Consider the following 18,754-nt stretch of genomic DNA (forward strand, 5'->3'; position numbering starts at 1 on the left):
GAATTTACCATCCATGGACTCTCCCTGTAGCTTCTTATTTATGTAAGAGCCAATATACTATTATTTTATCATTTTTGCCTATAAGTTTTTTTTTTTCATCATTTACATGTCTTAACTGTTAAATAAATACTGGGATTCATATCCATCAGAACTCAACCTAATCATCTGTCTCATCCACAAAGTTTTTCCAAAACTATTGCCTTCACCATGAAGATCCTCAAGTTTTACCATTTCACAGTTTACTTTTCTAATCAATGTGTCATGAAGAGGATAGATTACCAGCCAATGGTGTGTCATCCCCAATACCATTTGGAGTCACCACATTGACTACTTACTTCTTCAAGTCATTTGCTGCCTTCTCAGGTCATGATTTCCATCACCTTTTTCTGGATTTGGCAGACCTCTTGGGGAGCTCATCACAACTGGTTTTCTGGATTGGGTTGTTGAAGTTTTTTTATTAAAAAGCTACAGAGACTTCCTTTTTCTCCACATCCTCACCAACACTGTTATTCTTGTGCTTTTTATTTTAGCCATTCTGATAGGTGTAAGGTGGAGGTTCCTCAGGAAATTAAAAATAGAATTACCACATGATCCAGTAATATTGTGTATTTAACCAAAGAAAATGAAAACACAAATTTGAAAAGATATATGTATTCCTATGTTTCTTGAAGCATTATTTACAATTGCCAAATCATGGAAGCAACCCAAGTTTTCATCAACAGATGAATGGATAAGGAAGATGTGCTATACATATATATATACACACACACACATACATACACACACACAATGGAATATTACTCAGCCATAAAAAAGAATGAGATCTTGCCATTTGCAATGAATGGATGGAGCTAGAGTGTACTGAGCTAAGGAAAATAAGTCAGTCAGAGAAAGACAAATACTATATGGTTTCACTCACATGCGGAATTTAAGAAACAAACGAACAAAGAAAAAAGAGACAGACTTTTTTTTTTTTTAAGATTTTATTTATTTATTTGACAGAGAGAGACACAGCGAGAGAGGGAACACAAGCAGGGGGAGTGGGAGAGGGAGAAGCAGGCTTCCCGCGGAGCAGGGAGCCCGATGTGGGGCTCGATCCCAGGACCCTGGGATCATGACCTGAGCCAAAGGCAAACGCTCAACAACTGAGCTACCCAGGCACCCCCAAACAGACTCTTAAATACAGAGAACAGACAAGTGGTTGCTTGTGGAGGGAGGTAGGATGGGGGATTAGCAAAACAGATAAAAGGAATTAAGAGCACACTTATCTTGGTGAGCATGGAGTAATGTATACGATTGTTGAATCATTACACTGTACACCTGAAACTAATATAACACTGTATATTAATTATACTTCAGTTAAAAAAAAACATACACACAAAAAAGAAAAACCAAGTGGCCATCAGTAGTTTTGACAAAAGAAACTTCAAATACGGTCTTCCATTTTTTTCAATACTTTGGAATACTTCTGGTCAACAGCGAAATTCATTCAGTAGGAGTTATACAAGAGGTTTTTACCCAGAACATTAGCAATTATTTTCCATTTTCTAAAGGCAATTTGATTGTTCTGCAGATCAGTAAGGTTCACTTCAGAAATACAATCTTCAAGTCATCATTTATAATTTTGTTTCTCAAGTCCTTGTGACTAGTGTCTTCCCAACATCCCAGTATTTTTTCTATTGAACATAGCTGGTATTTCCCATCATCATATCAATCTTCCTGAGAAAATAAGTTTACCACTTCGGTCTTGGCTTCCTTTCTGTGATCTTTCCAGAAGTTGCTTTTCCTTCCCAACTGTCACAGTGCTGCTCAGAGACCCGAAGGGCTGCAAATGTATTTAAAAATAATTGTAGATATCCCAGCTACCAGAAAAACCATACCCAAAAAATAAAATGTGCTTGAAGAAAATAACATTTAAAATGTTCTCCTGAAGTGGTAGCACTTATGTTAAAACAGGATTTTTTTTTCCCCCTTTCTTAATCTCACTTGAAAATGTTATCCTTTTCAAATTTGATTTATGTGGCTGCTAAATGAAGGAGCTCTCTTAAATAATTGCCAAGAGAACAAAATAGGAATCAAAGTGTCAAATTCCCTTACGTTATTTTGTAGGTAGCCTTAAATACTTCTTTAATGCCTGTGAGAAATCAAATATTGGTAATCTGTCTGTCCATTTCTCTCTTCCCAGATAGCTAATGACATGCATTATACTTCCCTGACTGTGTGTACCTTTCATTTCACGCAAAGCCTTTAATCCTTCTCTTTTTAGATAAAATGCCATAACCATAGTGTAGTAGGTTAAGATTGATCGACAAGTGCATATAATTATGGCTTCAATAGTGGAGTATGTTTTACAGTTGAAAAAAAAATGCACAACCTTGAAAATAAAGAAGTTGTGCCCTTTCTCTGGGATAAAAGGATCATATCAAATTGGTTCATTTCTTTGCTGGAATGAAATAAAAGATGTCTTGTAACAAAGAACACCACCCAAAAGGCTGCTGGAGGATGTCTTTCTTGACTATATAACGCTCTGCCAATAAGAAAATCAAAAGAGATAAAAGTAGAATTTTAGGAATTTGTCCCTTTTACTTCATTTCCCATTCACAGTTCATACATAATTGGGAACAAAGAGAGACAATAGCAGAAAAATGTAACATTCAAAAATATAAATTTATAAAATGTATAAAAGGATAAAGTTTGTGAATTAAAACCAGGGGTTATACTAGTTAAACAAGCTTCCCTTATTTTGCTTCTGGCCTTAGATTCTACTAAAACCCACAATAAATTCATGTTCTATTCCTCTAGTTTTGGTATTCTGTTTCAAACAATTAAATACAAAAGTACTTATAGGTTTAGGATTTTGTTTTAAAATGGAAATGAATTCACCATTTGGGAACCTGAGATCTGGGCTATTGGTGGGAAAAGAGAAACGTCACCCACCCAACAGTGGGCATGGTAATTGTGTGTAGATTTGCAGGCAGGTGTGGTATTTGTTTATCTACCTTACTGAAGCATTACTTGAGCACCTACTATAGGCCAAGCATCACAAGACTGCCCTTCACCTCTCTGCACTCAGCAAACAAAACCTCATCATTTCTTCTTTTTGCCGGGCTAAGCACCGGGGTTTCACCGATAATATAATTTTAGATGATTCACCATTTTGAACCCCTGGATGTTGTCTGCCAAGCAAAGAATATATTAGGCCCAGGAGCACTTTTATCTTGGATACCATTCTTTTATCCATAATGTCTCAAAACCCATGAAAATGTAACTTAGCCACGTCCTGCCCTAAGAATTCTTTCAAGAAACAGGGAGCCTTCCATATAATAAGAGAAGGGGATGTGGGGATTGTAACAGAGGGAGAGAATCAGTAAAAATATTCGCAATTTCTAATACTTTAAGGATAATCTTATCAAAATACTTAGCTATCACTTTCAAAATAAAAAAAAAAAAAACAGCATTCAGAAGCAACTGGACACTGCTCAGGTTAATTTGAAAGGAGCAAAAGAAGAGCCCAGAACCGCAGACATAATCCCAGACAGTGAGGTCAAGACTTGGTAAAATCTATCAAGAAGATGTAGAGGACAGCTAGAGGTAAGAGGGAGGTCAGGGGAGTGGAGGATTTTGTTCATCCCTCTGGCATGAAATGTTTGCATGGAGAGACAGCCCAGGTAATGGGGAAAAGAGAAAGAATGTATTTAAAGACAAGAGAAAATAAATGTTGAATACGGCTCTAAGAAATGTATGAGCCACAACAGCAACGAAAGAAAAGATGACTTGGTATCCGTGGTTTTTTTTTTTTTTTTTTTTTTTTTTTTTTTGCATTAGCTTTCAGTATGTAATGGTGAAGAATACAATGCCTGCCAGTACAATATGGCACTGCTGCCTTGATTTAGCCAATGAGGGAGCAACCTCACCACCACTGCTTTTGTAAAATTAGTGCAAACCTCAACATAGTGAAAAAGACAAATGATGCCTTGGTATTTTTATTTTAAAAAGCTTTGGTATTTAAGATCCCCTCGAAGGGTCTCTCAGGCATTCCCAGGAGTCTGCAGACCTCACTTTGAGATGTACTGCACATACTTTACTTGATGACCCATAGAATAATCACCTTTTCAGTCTTCATTCAAAGATGGGATTTCTCACTCTCCCTCAATTATGGCCTGACACTAGGGTGAAAATGGCGAAGCAAGGGCCCATGGTGTCTTCCACGTTCTAGCTCACTACTTATCCCACTGAATAACAATTGTATCTGATACCTCCGGGGTTGGAGGTAGTTTAAGTGCTTTCTGGACCTGTTACAGATTTAAGGTTTTCATAGATGAGTGCAAGATTCCTCAGAGACCCAGGCCCCGTAGCCAAGGATTATTCATCCAGAGTTCCTTTGATGAACTGGATATGTCTCCATTCTTGCATATCATTTCTTCCTACTGCAATCTGTAAGATTCCAGTTAGTGTCAGCTTATCTCTGACCAGGATGTTTACCCCAGGAGGCAGTGACATTCCAGTCTGTTCCCTCTCCTAAAAAATCTATCTGTATTTCTGAAAATTTCCTCAATTATTGTATCCCACTGAAAGAGTTCTGAGTTACACAGTATAATTATTTAGCAAACCAAATGTCCATAATACCAATTACAAACTATGTAAGAACAATATCACTATGCTGAGCAAGAGATATTTTATTTAATCAATATAAGCACTCTCAGAGTAACCATGTTTATATGCAACCTCTGACCTGGCCTACAACATTATCAATTATTTTGACCATCTTTATAATCAATACAACTAATTATGACCAAATTAACCAGAGGGTAATCAAACTTGTTGTTACAGTGGCCAAAGTATTTCATGACTGTGTATGTTCTACTGTATTATAACAAAGCTTATTTACATTTACATGTGTGTGTATACATACATATATATACATGCATATACATATATGTTTTATCATAAGATTATATTTATAACTATACACCTATATATATTTCATGTTTCAGATTTTATGTTTGAAAGCCAAAAGATTTAGCCTATTTTCACAAAGTCTTCTCAAAAAAATTATCTATGTATTCAACTTGTACCAGAATAGCAAATAAATACTTTAGCAAGCTATAGGTAGGCAGTGATTTTACATATTTAAAGTGGATTAACCAACAATGTATATTCAATGAAGTTTAGCAACAATGTAGTATCTTTTATATTTCCAAATTTCAATGAAGAGTTTTAAATAATTAATTTTACTTTAATTTCTATAAATAACGCTGTTAATAAATTTAATTTTATGCCTACTTAAGATTTAATTTAAAGTACTGCCCTCTAAACTGTGTAGCCTGACCATACAAATGTTCTTCATGCCAGAAATGATTTGTACTTTAAAATCCTCAGGGAAAAAACAGATAAAAAGAAAAATGGATCAGCACATCCTTAGTAGCTAAACCATTATTTACTTACCAGGTTTAGTACAGGAGAGGGATATTGTCAGAGTGCTCACTGCTGCGATAAAATTAAATCACGTCAGCATTTTTCACACCCAACAAAAGAAATATGTAGTATATAGAGAATTGTACTTCCTTTTAAAGAAAAAAAATCACCTTCTCGGCTCAATAGCTACCTTAATCTGGTGATTAAATTCCAAGGATGAGTGATCTTGAGCTGCCATAAAAATACAAAGTGTATCCATATATTGGATTTTATTAATCTCCTGATTTTGACTGCCTTGGTTTCATTCTTGGAACAAACTAGCAAATTCCGTTTACGCTTATATTCTAAAGCATAATTACTATGATTAAAAAGTTGCAGTAACTTATGAGCTGTAAAACTAGTAAATTATATCCAGCCTGTAAGTAGAACTAATTATAAAGCTGTTGCTTGATTAAGGTGTTTATACTAAAGAGTATTAAAGGGATTAGTCCAAAGCTTTACATCCTGCAGCACAGAATTAATATGCAAGATTTAAACACTCAAATTAATTCAGGTACAGCAAACAATTATATGGAATAGGAACACTCGACCCAGCTAATGACCACACTAGTCCACCAAGCTAATTTATAATCATGCACTTATTGACCTCTCTGCATGTTCACAAAAGGACTGTTCTCATGCTAATTCCTGCCTGCAAGCCACCGTCACAGCCCTGTGTCTAGTCATCATAGTGATTAGTGCCCGACAGGAAGCACAGACTCTAGTCCCTACGATCATTGCGAGTTTTGTCGTAATGGAACATCTCCTCTTGCAAGAAGTTACATGTAAATGATAAACTCTATCATCACCACCATCAGGAAGAAGCACTTAGTAATAACTTACGGCAAACATTTCTAGTGTCTCCACTGAACAGTGTAGTTGTACTCCAAACTTGACCTCTGGGAGTTTGTCAGCTAATTGAAATAGATATATTGAAAGAAGGAAAGACTATGTCACAATAATAGGTAGTCTGGTTTAGGGTTTAGGATTTCTGTATTCAACAAGTAAGCTAGTCAAACCAAAGTGAAGTCCACTGCTAAGCCTTCTTCAGGATTTGTTCTGAGATAAATAAGTGCCATCCAGGTCCCCTCTGGTTCATTCATTCAAATTTTTTGGGAAACAATTATTTAACTCTACCTTGTGAAGTATGAAGGTTTTTTAAAAAGAAGAAATTGATAATACAGCCCTTGCTCCAAGAAATTAAGGAGTACACATTTTAGTAGAAAAAAATATAAACACACTATTAACAGATTAGAAAGAGTATCAGAATAAGAGGCACAAAGAATTACCTGAGCTCATACACAGGTAGTACCTGATCCCACACATAGTGCTAGTGTCCTATAAAAACACTAGACGGAGAGCCCAAAGACATGGGTTAGACATACAGTCTTGCTTGTCTTACTAGCTGCGTGGGTTTCAAAAAGTGCTTTAATGTACCTGTGCCTCATTGATGAAAAACTTTATACAGATATAACAGAATTGTTGAATTGGGATGAAAGATAGTATCTTGTATGCATGTAAAGGATCATTCCTGCTAACACTAAGTATCCCACCAAAGACATGGCTGGCAAAGGTGATCCACCAAGAGAGAATACAACTTGTCTCATTTCTTTTTTTTTTTTTTAAGATTTTATTTATTTGAGAGAGAGAGAATGAGAGAGAGCACATGAGAGGGGGGAGGGTCAGAGGGAGAAGCAGACTCCCTGCCGAGCAGGGAGCCTGATGCGGGACTCGATCCAGGGACTCCAGGATCATGACCTGAGCCGAAGGCAGTCACTTAACCAACTGAGCCACCCAGGTGCCCACTTGTCTCATTTCTTAATGTTTTTTCCTTAATATCTATAGATTTATCTATTTGTCTATTCATTCATTTCTTCATTCATTCATGGCTGCTTTGGTAAGAAACTCTTCTGAGTGAGAGTAACTCAGCAAGCAAGAATGAAACATTTATGTTCTCTCAGCATAATTTTTTTTTAATCATTAGGCTTTCTTTATTCTCCAGGAAGGGCAAAAAAGTATAGCAAAACCACAGAGGCTGTTTCTGATGAGTCATAAAAGTTCTGTTTGATGGGCCATATTGAAGTAACAAAATAAAAAATAATTTTTAAAAAGGCATAAAATAAGGATTTTGAGGATGTAGCCCTAAAGGGAGATTGGAGTAGATGTGAAAATGTAATGAGGGGAAGCAATAGAAACTAATTCTGCCTGGCAATGTTCAACAGACTAGAGGCAAAGAACATTTAGAAAAGATTCAGTAGATGTTTGAATTTCCTACCTGGAGAATGATTGCAAGATGTTAAGAAACCCTACATAGCTGATAAGGAAGATACACTTTTGTTGGTAGGAGATAAGGGGATTTTTATTTAACTTTTCAGAGGCTATTAAAACTAAAAATAATTGGGCAGCTGTTCTAATGAATAAAGGTTCTCTGAGAAAACCCTACAAGATGTGGGTTGTGCCAGAGTCACTCAGGAATTGAGCTGTCTGATGAACAACATGGCCCTGTGTATACTGCCTAACTTAATAAGTGATATGGAAACAAGAATTTACTTTTTTTAATATACCAAAAGTTTTCAATGAACAAGAGAGAAGCATAGAATTGTACTGATTATAAAAATGGGGAAGGAGAGTCTGATGATTTTAAAACTATATGCTTCTCAGAGCAGAAATGGAATTTTCTGATTTTCAAGGATCCTAAAACCTAGCATGAAATCTTGGGCATAGTCAACTACTAAATAATTACTTGTTTCTAATAAAACTGGTTATGACAATCAGTTGGAGAAGAGAAGACAAAATTTCAGGATATCTTTGAATGAAGGCAGAACCTGATATGAGAAGTGTGCGCTCAGGAGAATCCTGCAGGGGAAAGAGAAAAGCAGAACAGGGCAGGAGAAAAGGTAGTCAAAGTGGTGCCGCAAGAGAAGTCTATTCTTCACTTATTCCAATGGGGAGCTTTGGGGTGTAAATTTTAGCACTGAGGTTGTCCCACCAGAATCAAGGGAATGGGCTCTTACCTCCCACATCATTCAAGCGTTACCCAGGACCTGCTTTTGTGGGAGGAGGCATGACTAAAGACATCTCAAAATGACTCAGTCAAGGGCAAATGTAAAAAAAAAAAAAAAAAAAAAAAAAGGCTACAGGTGTGACCCAGCAGCAGTCAACACCCAATACAGATGGGGCATAGGCGCACCAGCCTAATCACAGGCTCTATTAGCAACCGCTGCAAAGCTACGTAAGCTATTCATTCTGTATCCCAGCTTGAACGGCATCTTAGAAAAAGAGATGAAATTGCTGGGCCAAGGGAAAGAAAAAAATTTTACCGCAAGTGTATGATTAAAAAAAATAGTTACAAAAAAACAAAGTTTTTCAACCACATTTGCCAACTCTGTGGCAGGCACTAGACTATACAGTTTATATAAGTTGTTTCTTTTAACCCTTATAAAAAAGCAATGAAGGAGATACCATTATCCCCATTTTGCAGATAAAAAATTGAGACTTATAAAAATCACATACTGTTAAGTTGTGGATGTGAGAGTCAAACTCAGGTCTGCCTGATTCCAAAATCCATTCCCTAAACATTAAGCCATTCTAACAGAGTGTTTTTTTATCAACGTTAAATATCATTACACCTATTATTATTACATTATTACATAAAATTCTGGTGAGTTCCCTCAATGAATATGAAATAATTTCCCTCTAAATATATTTATTTTTTGTATTTCAAGAAGATAGAAAAGAAACCCACAAAGGACCCAGAGATTGAGTTTTAATTAATGTAATGCCCACTGAAATTATAAAGTGTTTTCAGGATGTAATACTGTAAAACAATTGTTGTTCCCTAGAAAAGAGAGAATTCTCAAACTAATATATGAATTAGACACTATTAGAAGATTTCCCCGAAATGTGCACTATAGAAAACTGGGATCCTTAAATATTCCTCACAAAGAATTTTTAAGTGAAATAATCATGCCACTCGAGGCACAGCACATGAACCCACTAAATGTTCCAAGGAGTCCTGAATCAAAAATTCTGTTTAACTTTATCAGTGCAAGCTTTCCAAGCTGATGCCTACACAAAATTCTGTTTTGAAAAATCATGAAACACTTACTAACATTTCACAGAGTACTAGTAGTTCATAGACTATGTTTGAGGGACCGTCAGTATACTGTGTATGAGTGGATCTAAGAGCATCACAAAGAGGAAACCATAATAAAATGCATAAGGAGACTACCATTAGGAAGTGTTAGCAAAAAGAGCAAAGAGGCTGGACAGTAACCATTTCCATTCTGATGGGGGTGCTAGACAGAGGAAAAGACATTGAAAACATTTGGACAGCCCCTCCCTATGCACACTGACATGCCCATAATTTAGGGAGAATCTGTGCCTTGCACATACTAGGTATATATCAAATGTTTACTTAACAAATAGTCCAAAGGAGAAAATCAGGAGAATTACACAGAGATAGATGAAGTAAACAAATTTAACTATCATCACAAGAAAAAATTAAACCCATAGCACAGGGTCAAAAGTCTTTGGGTAAATCCTAACCCTATCACTCATTGAAATGTGACATTCTTTCCACTGTGCTTCTTTACATGCATGCTAAAAGAACTTGTCCTTATTCTACTCTTAGTGGATGTTTGGCAAATCATCTACATGAAAGTGATTTGAATACAAGTAAATGGTTTTATAAATATTAGGTCCTTATAAAAAGAAATGTTGTAAACTCTTTTTGGGAAAACATCAGAATGCCACTTTGTCTCCTAAAGGCATTTCTTCTTTACACTAATGAGCACAGGTGGGCAATCTTCAATGGACTATGAGATTCAGTTTAGGTAAGTATTATGTGAGCTCAAGTTATACAGTACTTTCAAGATGATATATCACCAACTTATGTATTGCTTTAACTTATTTTTTCCCCCGAGGAATGGATTCTCTGAGCATTTGTGTCTCCGTGAGTTGGTGTGTTTAAGGATAAATGTTCCTGGCTGGCCAGGATCCTGCCTATAAATATCTCTTTGAGTTAGGCATACTTTAGCAAAAGATCAAACCTTTAGGTTAGATAAGCAGGGTCAGTCATATATCAAGAAGATACACATCAGTGTGGAAGTTAATGAACTTGAAGGTGGACGTGCAGGATACAGCATTTGGATGAATATAAAATGAGTGCCGAACTTCAACAACATTCTTGTGAAACTAGTCAAATGTGCACCTGTACTTTAGAAATATAAACAGTGACTCCAGATTATCCAGACAGATGTGAGAAAAGTACATAGATTCCAAAGTACTCCCAGAAGTACAGTTTAGTAATTATAAAAAACTTTACCTTTTTTTTTTTTTCACAGCTAAACTCAAGCAAGGATGCTGTGTACAGAAATACAGATTTCTTTAGATTAGGCACCTTATCTTCTTTTTGTTTGCTTAAACCAGACCCTTGCCCAGCCATGGAATGGGACTACCACAATGACTGCTATGTGAGGGTATGTATATAGGAGCATGTTGAGGTGTTAGGCAATAGTGTCTTGGACTTGAACTGACTTTCATGATCTTTGACAAAGAGATTTAGGAATCACTGTGAAGGCTTCATATATTTATCATAATTTGGTTATTAAAGGAGTTCAAAGTTTATAATTAGGGACCAAGAGACCAAGATTTATCACGTTACATCCTAAGCAAAGGAATTATTTCAGACCCTGTATGTTTTCTCCCTTTTGTGTGTTTTCTCACTAAGTTTTGGATTATGTTGGCTATTATCTTTTGCTATTATTTTATACTTGTAAAATAGTGTGTTACTAGAATGTCTATTATGTCCATTATACACATGGTTTCTCTTATTACCCTTCTGAAACAATAAGATGGGCAAAAGACTTTTGTTTTATATTAATTGTACTGTCTTTTAAGAGTGTGTTTATACACACAATAAATAGGTTGTACCTAACATAAACCAGAGTCACAGCCAAAATACTCAAAATAAAACATACAGACAGCATTAATAGTTAAATGTGGATAAAATGAATAAAAAAAATAAAAGTATAGGGAACACTTCTAGGCAAAGAAAATGTCACTTGACAAGATTCCAGAAGAAAAAAAAACCAGAAAACTTTTCTGGCCTGTTGGGGACTTTTGCTTCCATACATTTCAAGCAGCCATCAGGCACTGGCTACAACTCCTGTGTTGAGCCCAGAGCACTGATCCTTGGCATTTTTCAGACACACAGAACTTGCTGTTGGATAAAATGTACTTCTGGACCGCTTGTCTTAATAGGCTGTAAGGTAAAATCATAGTTGCACATGACAGATCATGCATGACAAAATGAACATCGCATTTTATTTCAGTCATCTGTTAACATTTTCCCATAAATGACAGGGTTTCCCCCCTCCCCCAATATTTAAACTAAAAAATGAAGCCTTCTTAAGGTAGCTTGGGTTTCAAAGTACTTTATTCAGCCAGTAACTACACGGGACAGATGCGTTTATGAACCTAACTAGAAATGACGTTATTGCGAGAGTTAATGGCCACATATACTCTTCTGGCTGGCTGTCCTTCACAGGGTTGTCTGCTTTACTACTATTCATGAACCAGAAAGGGGGAGTGTGAATGGACAAGACAGAGCAAAAGGTTCTGTGGGTCAGCAGATAATCCCAGAATGATCAGTCTTGTAAATCTCTCTCTTGAACTCATTATTTGTGAAAAGGTCTCCTTTTGGCAATTTCTGTATATAAATACGTAAGGATCTTTTAGGCTATCTCAGTGAAACAAAGATGAACAAATCAGAGTCTCTTGCTCTAAGAATCACAAAACATACTGAGTTGGACCATCATATATATAATTATCTAAAAACAAAGAAGCGCCATAGAAGAAATACACAAAAACCTAGAGTAGAGAGAAAGGTGAGATTAAATTTCAACAAGAGAAGCTGGGATAGGTTTCATGCAAAAGATGACCTCCAGCTGAGTTTTGAGCAAGGGGAGGATTATAATAAGCAGCAAGAATGTAGAACATACTAGATAAAACCATGTAAGCAAATCTGCACTTGGATATTCTGAGGTAGGAGTATTTTAATGAAATTAGGAGTAACTCTGTGCAGTGTGCGGTGGGAGGCGGAGGAGGGATGGGAAACGGGATGTTTAAGACCAGCAAAACAGTTTAGACTACATCAGGAAGTAACTTGAATATCTGACAGTTTCAACTTTATTGTGCAGGCCACTGGGAATGTAGCAGGGCTTTGAGCAGGAGAATGTCTTGATTTCAAAAGGAAGACAAAAATATAGGCCAATGCAACTTTTTTTTTAATTAAGAAAACAAAAATACTATGGCCAACACTTAAGAAAATATGTTGTCTTTCTGCTTACAAGTAGATTACAATTAAAGTTTATATTCTTCCTCATTGAAGTAGAAGCAGTTTCTCTAAAGAATAAGTAAACCTTTCTCAGAGGATATCAATGATGCTTTTTATAGAGTAGTCTTTTTTTTTTTTAAGATTTTATTTATTTATTTTGACACCGAGAGAGAGACAGCGAGAGAGGGAACACAAGCAGGGGGAGTGGGAGAGGGAGAAGCAGGCTTCCTGCTGAGCAGAAAGCCCGACACGGGGGCTCAATCCCAGGACCTGGGATCCTGACCTGAGCCAAAGGCAGACGCTCAACTACTGAGCCACCCAGGCGCCCCAAGAGTAGTCTTTTTTTTTTTAATTTCAAATTCCAGTATAGCTACCGTACAGCGTTATATTAGTTTCAGGTGTACAATACAGTGATTCCGTAATTCTTATAGTCTTTGAAATGAACACCCTTGATTTCTAATCTATTCTTGAGGTGCTACCTAGTGAAAAAAACTACATACACTAGAGTTTCCCGGCAAAAGATTTTTCTATGCTAAAAACTTGTCATTTTCAAAGAAGGCTTAGGTTTCTAGCTCATCAAGTGTACCTTCTATGAACTTATCATTCGTATAAAAATTCATCAGCAGAGGATAGGAGATGGGATTGGGAGGGGAGGGGAAACTGACAGATTTAAAAATGGAGACACTTGGCCAAATGCTTGGCCCAGGAGACCCTATTTTATTAAAATAAAATGATTCCATTGTCACCTCTTCTGCGTGACAAACTGGCAAGAGCCAATGCATGATTTTTTTTCTATGTAAAGAACTGAACAGGCATATCTAGGACACAGAGGTTAGTGGTGGGGGCAGCTGGAGATGGAATTTGGAGACTGCACAGCTAAGGACTTTCAGGTGTGCAGGTCCCCCACTTGAGAGGTCTTTGGAATGGAGCCTCTATGTGCTTAATTTCTTACACTAGAGAGGATACCCTCAAAGTCTGTGTGTACTCATAGCTGTTCTTTTTCCTGAGAGTGGTTAATTTACTTCTTATTTGAGACACAGTTCTTTTTAAATCCTATACTGATTGCTAATAATATTCAAGGAAAGAGAGTTGGGAAGAGTATGCATCTACAGATCAAATACTAACTTGAGTAAGATTCTTTACTGATTCCTACAAAACCTTCTTGAGCCCACCTGTTTGGGGAGTGAGATTACATTTCTGTGGAAGTTTTACCTTTATCATGGGTTTTATCACCATTGTTTTATCTTCCTAGCAATATAGTCAAGTCAAAAGGGAAGGTGCTCTCACTCCCAATTTCCTCTGCTTGGTAAACTGGAGCTGAGATGTTCAGTAACTTCTCAGAAGTCACACCATAATAGAGCCATAGAAAGAACTTAAATCTTTTAACTGTAATCCTGTGTTTTCTCATTATAAGGATGTGTGATTAGCTGCATTTGATTTCTTCAGATATTATCATGTGAATAGTCCTCTCTGTCTGGTCCTTCATCTCCCTCCTTGTCTGCTGGCCTGAGACTAAAATGCAGTCTTTCCATATAGGACAAAAACTAGTGTCATTCCTTTAGTTTCTGATGTGGAGCATTGAGTTATGGTGTCCTACTCGTATATTTATCAGATTTGTAAGATGCAGAATCTGTATGAATGATGGTCTTTCTGGGGAATTATTTCCTTGCAATGATTTTCAACAATGTCAGAGGTTCCCTAGGGGACTAATAAAGATCACTGAATCAATGCGCCTGGACTCTCAGTTATGCATTAGTTACTGCGTTTAGGTGTTTCAACTGGGTCCTCCTGAGGCCACTGAATAGCTCTCAAAGGAAAAAAATATGCTCCCGATTTGTCCCTTGGGGCCAGTATGAAAGGCTCACCCTTTTAGCAGATGTGGTGGTTTTTCCTCAAATGATTTCATTCTTCTAAAATGTCTATTTTTGTCTATTATTACAATATGTATAGAGGTAGTTAACCTATTCTATAGTAAATGTGGAACAATTCACTACTTCCAGGATTAAGTTGGACAATAATACTTACTTTGGGTTGGACTTGGGCCTGAATCTTGGGAAGATTTACATTTAATTCACACAAATTAACTTTGGCTAGGAAACTGGGATGCATGCTATTTTTAATGACCACTCAAAGATCATCATTTCGTGCAGTTTGGTTGGAAATGCAGCTAATGAATATTAAAAAATAAAAGGTGGGGGGGTGTCTAGCTGCCTCAGTGGGTAGAGCCTGCAATTCTCCATCTCAAGGTTATAAGTTTGAGCCCCATGTTGGGCATGGCACCTACTTTAAAAAATTCTTTTTTAAATACTAAAATAGAAACGGTGGGTTTTTTTCCTAAAATAAACTTAATGGCATACAAGGGCAATAATGGTCACTGTGCTTGTTGGAATGTGTGGCTTATGAACTAGGGACAGTACAAAATGAGAGAAACAGCTACTCATATACAATACAGTACAGTAAACTTGGATATTAATAGTCATTCTTGCAATCTATGACCTTAGATTACCAGTTTAAATAAGATGAGGGGCACCTGGGTGGCTCAGTCGTTAAGCGTCTGCCTTCGGCTCAGGTCATGGTCCCAGGGTCCTGGGATCGAGCCCCACATCGGGCTCCCTGCTCAGTGGGAAGCCTGCCTCTCCCTCTCCCACTCCCCCTGCTTGTGTTCCCTCTCTCGCTGTGTCTCTCTCTGTCAAATAAATAAATAAAATCTTTAATAAATAAATAAATAAATAAATAAATAAATAAATAAATAAATAAATTTTAAAAATGAGGAATATAAAAGGAAAACATCTTAATCAAATATTCTCTCTGCATCTGTGCTTTTTCTTTGGGTTTTCTTATCTCTTCAATTTATTCTTCATCTGCACTGGGTATTACGGAAGTCTTATTGATAGAGTGTGAAACAGCTGTTAGATCCTATTTTTTACATGTCTTATAATGGTTTTGATATCTGTGCTTCTAGTTACTGCCTTCAAAAGTAGAAACATACACTGGCACAATGACATTTTAAATGCCCTAACAATGCACCTGCCCTAGCCAGCACAGGCCTTGGGCTGCACTCACTGTCAGGGGCTATTCAGAACTTCCCTGCTAAATAACCTTAGACAAATCCTGACTTGTTGACCCAGGTAAGCTTCTGAGAATGCTTTCCCTGTAGTCAGAAGTTGTATGAAACTTGGAGACACAAGTGCTCTTTCAATATCACTTATTATACAATGAAATTATTTTATTTTTTAACTAATGTGTCTCTCTTCCTACTAGAATGTAAACTCCACAGAAGCATCTTAAAAAGTGCCTGCCACAGTCGTCCTTATGCATATATGCTGGATGACACAACGGATACACGAACAAGTAACAGAACAAATCTTGCCATATTTCTGGACATTCTCAATCATCACAGAAGAATGAATGGAAAAGGGAAACGCAGCTGTTTTAAGTGAGTTACTCATTACTATTGGTCAATTTCCTTTGACAGTATCTTATGTTCTGCTTCAATTTTTATAATTTTTCCTTAACACTGCACCAATTATGTCTTATTTCCACCTGTCCTAGAATGTCTGCCTTATGTTTTTATTGTTTTTTAGTAATGCTATTTTTTTTTTACCTTTAATTGTTCTAAATAAAAATATTTTAAATCTTGGCCTGACTCTTCTTTATCAATAACTTTATCTGGAGTGAACTTAAGTCCCAATTGTTATTTCTTCTTTCTTTCTTAGCATTACATGATTTAATGGATTTTGGAATTTGGGTTTACAGACTCGTTTTGAAGAGGGAAATTTTGTTTGGTTGTTCTATTTTTGGTTTTTATTGTTATGTCTTGGGTGATGATTTTTTTCCTATCTTTTTAAATTTTTAAGGCCTTTTTATGGCATACCATATGGTCTAGAGAATGTTTCATGTGCACTTGAGAAGATACGTATTCTGCTGTGGTTGGAACAGATCATTCTTTAGATGTCAAATAGGTCAAGTATTTTTCAAGACTTCTACATCCTTGCTGTTTTTCTGTCTAGCTGTTCTTTCCATTACTAAGAATGGGTATCAAAACTTCTATTATTGTTGAATAGTCTATTTCTCCTTTCAATTCCTTCACTTTTTGCTCCACGTATTATGACTCTGGTGCTAAGTGCTGTATACATCCATAATTGCTACATATTCCTGATGTGCTGATACTCTTATCACTGTGAAATGGCTCTCCTTGTTTCAAGTAGTATTTCTCGTCTCAAAACCATTTTTGTCCAGATTAATGCAGCCAGTATACCTACTACAGTACCACACAGAAAACATTTTAAGAAAATGTTTAAAACATTTAAAACTGTTAAACAGTTTACCCAAAATATTTTCTCTACTTTTGTTCTGGGGTTCTTTATAAGAAGCTGCCATCAAACACTTGACCAGTACATGGATTCAGGGATGTAAATACTCTAAAGAAAAGAACTGCACAGCCCATACTTTGACACAAGGCTACTATAGTAATATATGTAAGTAATTAATCTTCCCATCTGAAAATCTCTGAAGATCATTTTTAATATCTCCCTGTGATAAAGCTTAACTCTCTGAAATCAGTTACAGTGTTCATGAAAATAAAGTCTCATATAAGCTTCTATTAGGTCAGTCACTTTCACAGGCAAATCCATAACAATTCCTTCAATTAGGTAGTAGCATTACACAGTAAAGTATTTAACTTTATTATTCTTTGGCAAAGCCTCTAAGCTCAGAAAAATAACTATTTTGGTGAAAATTTTAAATATATAGAGTAAAGACCATTCAGCAGATTTTTTTCCCATGTAATCAACTAACTGGTCAGATCCTTGAAAAGAAACTCTATTAAACACTATAGCAAATCTAGAATAAAATACTTAATGTATCTTCCCTTACTACTTCTAAGATATATCTATGCTAAACTACAATAAACATTAGAATAGAATCTACTTCTTTTTTGACAATATTAGGACTGGAGATATTTTTTGCCAAAATAATATTTCATTGGCTTTGGATGCAATAACATAGAAACTGAGAATATTAGCCTTCTTTAAAAATATAACAAATATTTACTAAGTGTCTACTATGTGCAAGACCCTGTACAAAGCACAGGATATATATGGATGTATTCAAAGAGCTTTCTGGCTGGTGAGGCTATCTGCAGGTAAAACATGCCGTAAGTGTTGTGATGGGAACATGCACAAGGAGGAAATGTCACCCTTGGGGGGCGTCTGAGAAGGCCTCCTGAATGACTAGTAATAGAAGTACTGAACGGTAAATGGCAGCTTTTCAGGTGAAGAAAAAGAAACACAAAAGCCATCCCAGGCAGCAATAATAGCATACATAAAACATTTTAAGACAAAGAAGGTATCTTCTAAGTTTCTAAATAAAGTTTACTTTATTGCACAGTGGCAAACTGGTGTAAAGAGAGGTAATAAAAATCTTACCATAAACCAAAGTGAGAAGGAAGATGGCTTGTTTTTAAGTAGTGTGAAGGGAGATAAAGAGAGACGGGTAAATTACATAGCTTTAGAGGGAAAAATTGACATGAATGTGCAGACAGAAAGAGAGGGAAGTGAGAATTATTTCTAGAGAAGTGGCTTGAGTAAGAAGGTGAATACAGTGCCACTTACTGAAATCAAAACTCAAGAATCGTATGTAGTTAAATTGGGTTAGGAGAGAACAGCAGGGGTGTTCAGGTTGAGCCCATACAACAAGGTAATAAATCTGGTTGTTAACATGTTTAAGTGGAGATACCTAGATGTCAGATAAATTCATTCTAAATCTTAGGAGAGGGATCCCTGGTAATTTTTACATCATCAGATTATTGCCTAAACCTATGGACTTATCCATAGACAGCATATAGGAGAGTCAATGACACCTTGAAAAATCTATTGGCAGTCTTATGGAGAGGATCCAGTCATGACATTCTAAGTATAGAAAATCAGGAAGGGCTAATATCCCAGAACAAAAATGAGTTAG

General features: G+C 36.4%; 1 long non-coding RNA gene across 2 annotated transcripts in view; it reads right to left on the reverse strand.

Moving 5' to 3' along the window:
- Positions 1 to 470: 470 nt before the first annotated feature.
- LOC123855860 (uncharacterized) overlaps positions 471 to 18,754 on the reverse strand; it is a 456,844-nt gene continuing 438,560 nt past the window's right edge. For both annotated transcript variants that reach the window (XR_010412982.1, XR_010412973.1), the window contains one exon: positions 471 to 1,825. This is a non-coding gene — a long non-coding RNA (uncharacterized LOC123855860). The remainder of the gene's footprint in view (positions 1,826 to 18,754) is intronic.

This window comes from Mirounga angustirostris, unplaced genomic scaffold (genome assembly GCF_029215605.1).
Source record: "Mirounga angustirostris isolate CCGP_5_RB_7025 unplaced genomic scaffold, mMirAng1.0.hap1 SCAF_7, whole genome shotgun sequence".
Taxonomy (NCBI): domain Eukaryota; kingdom Metazoa; phylum Chordata; class Mammalia; order Carnivora; family Phocidae; genus Mirounga; species Mirounga angustirostris.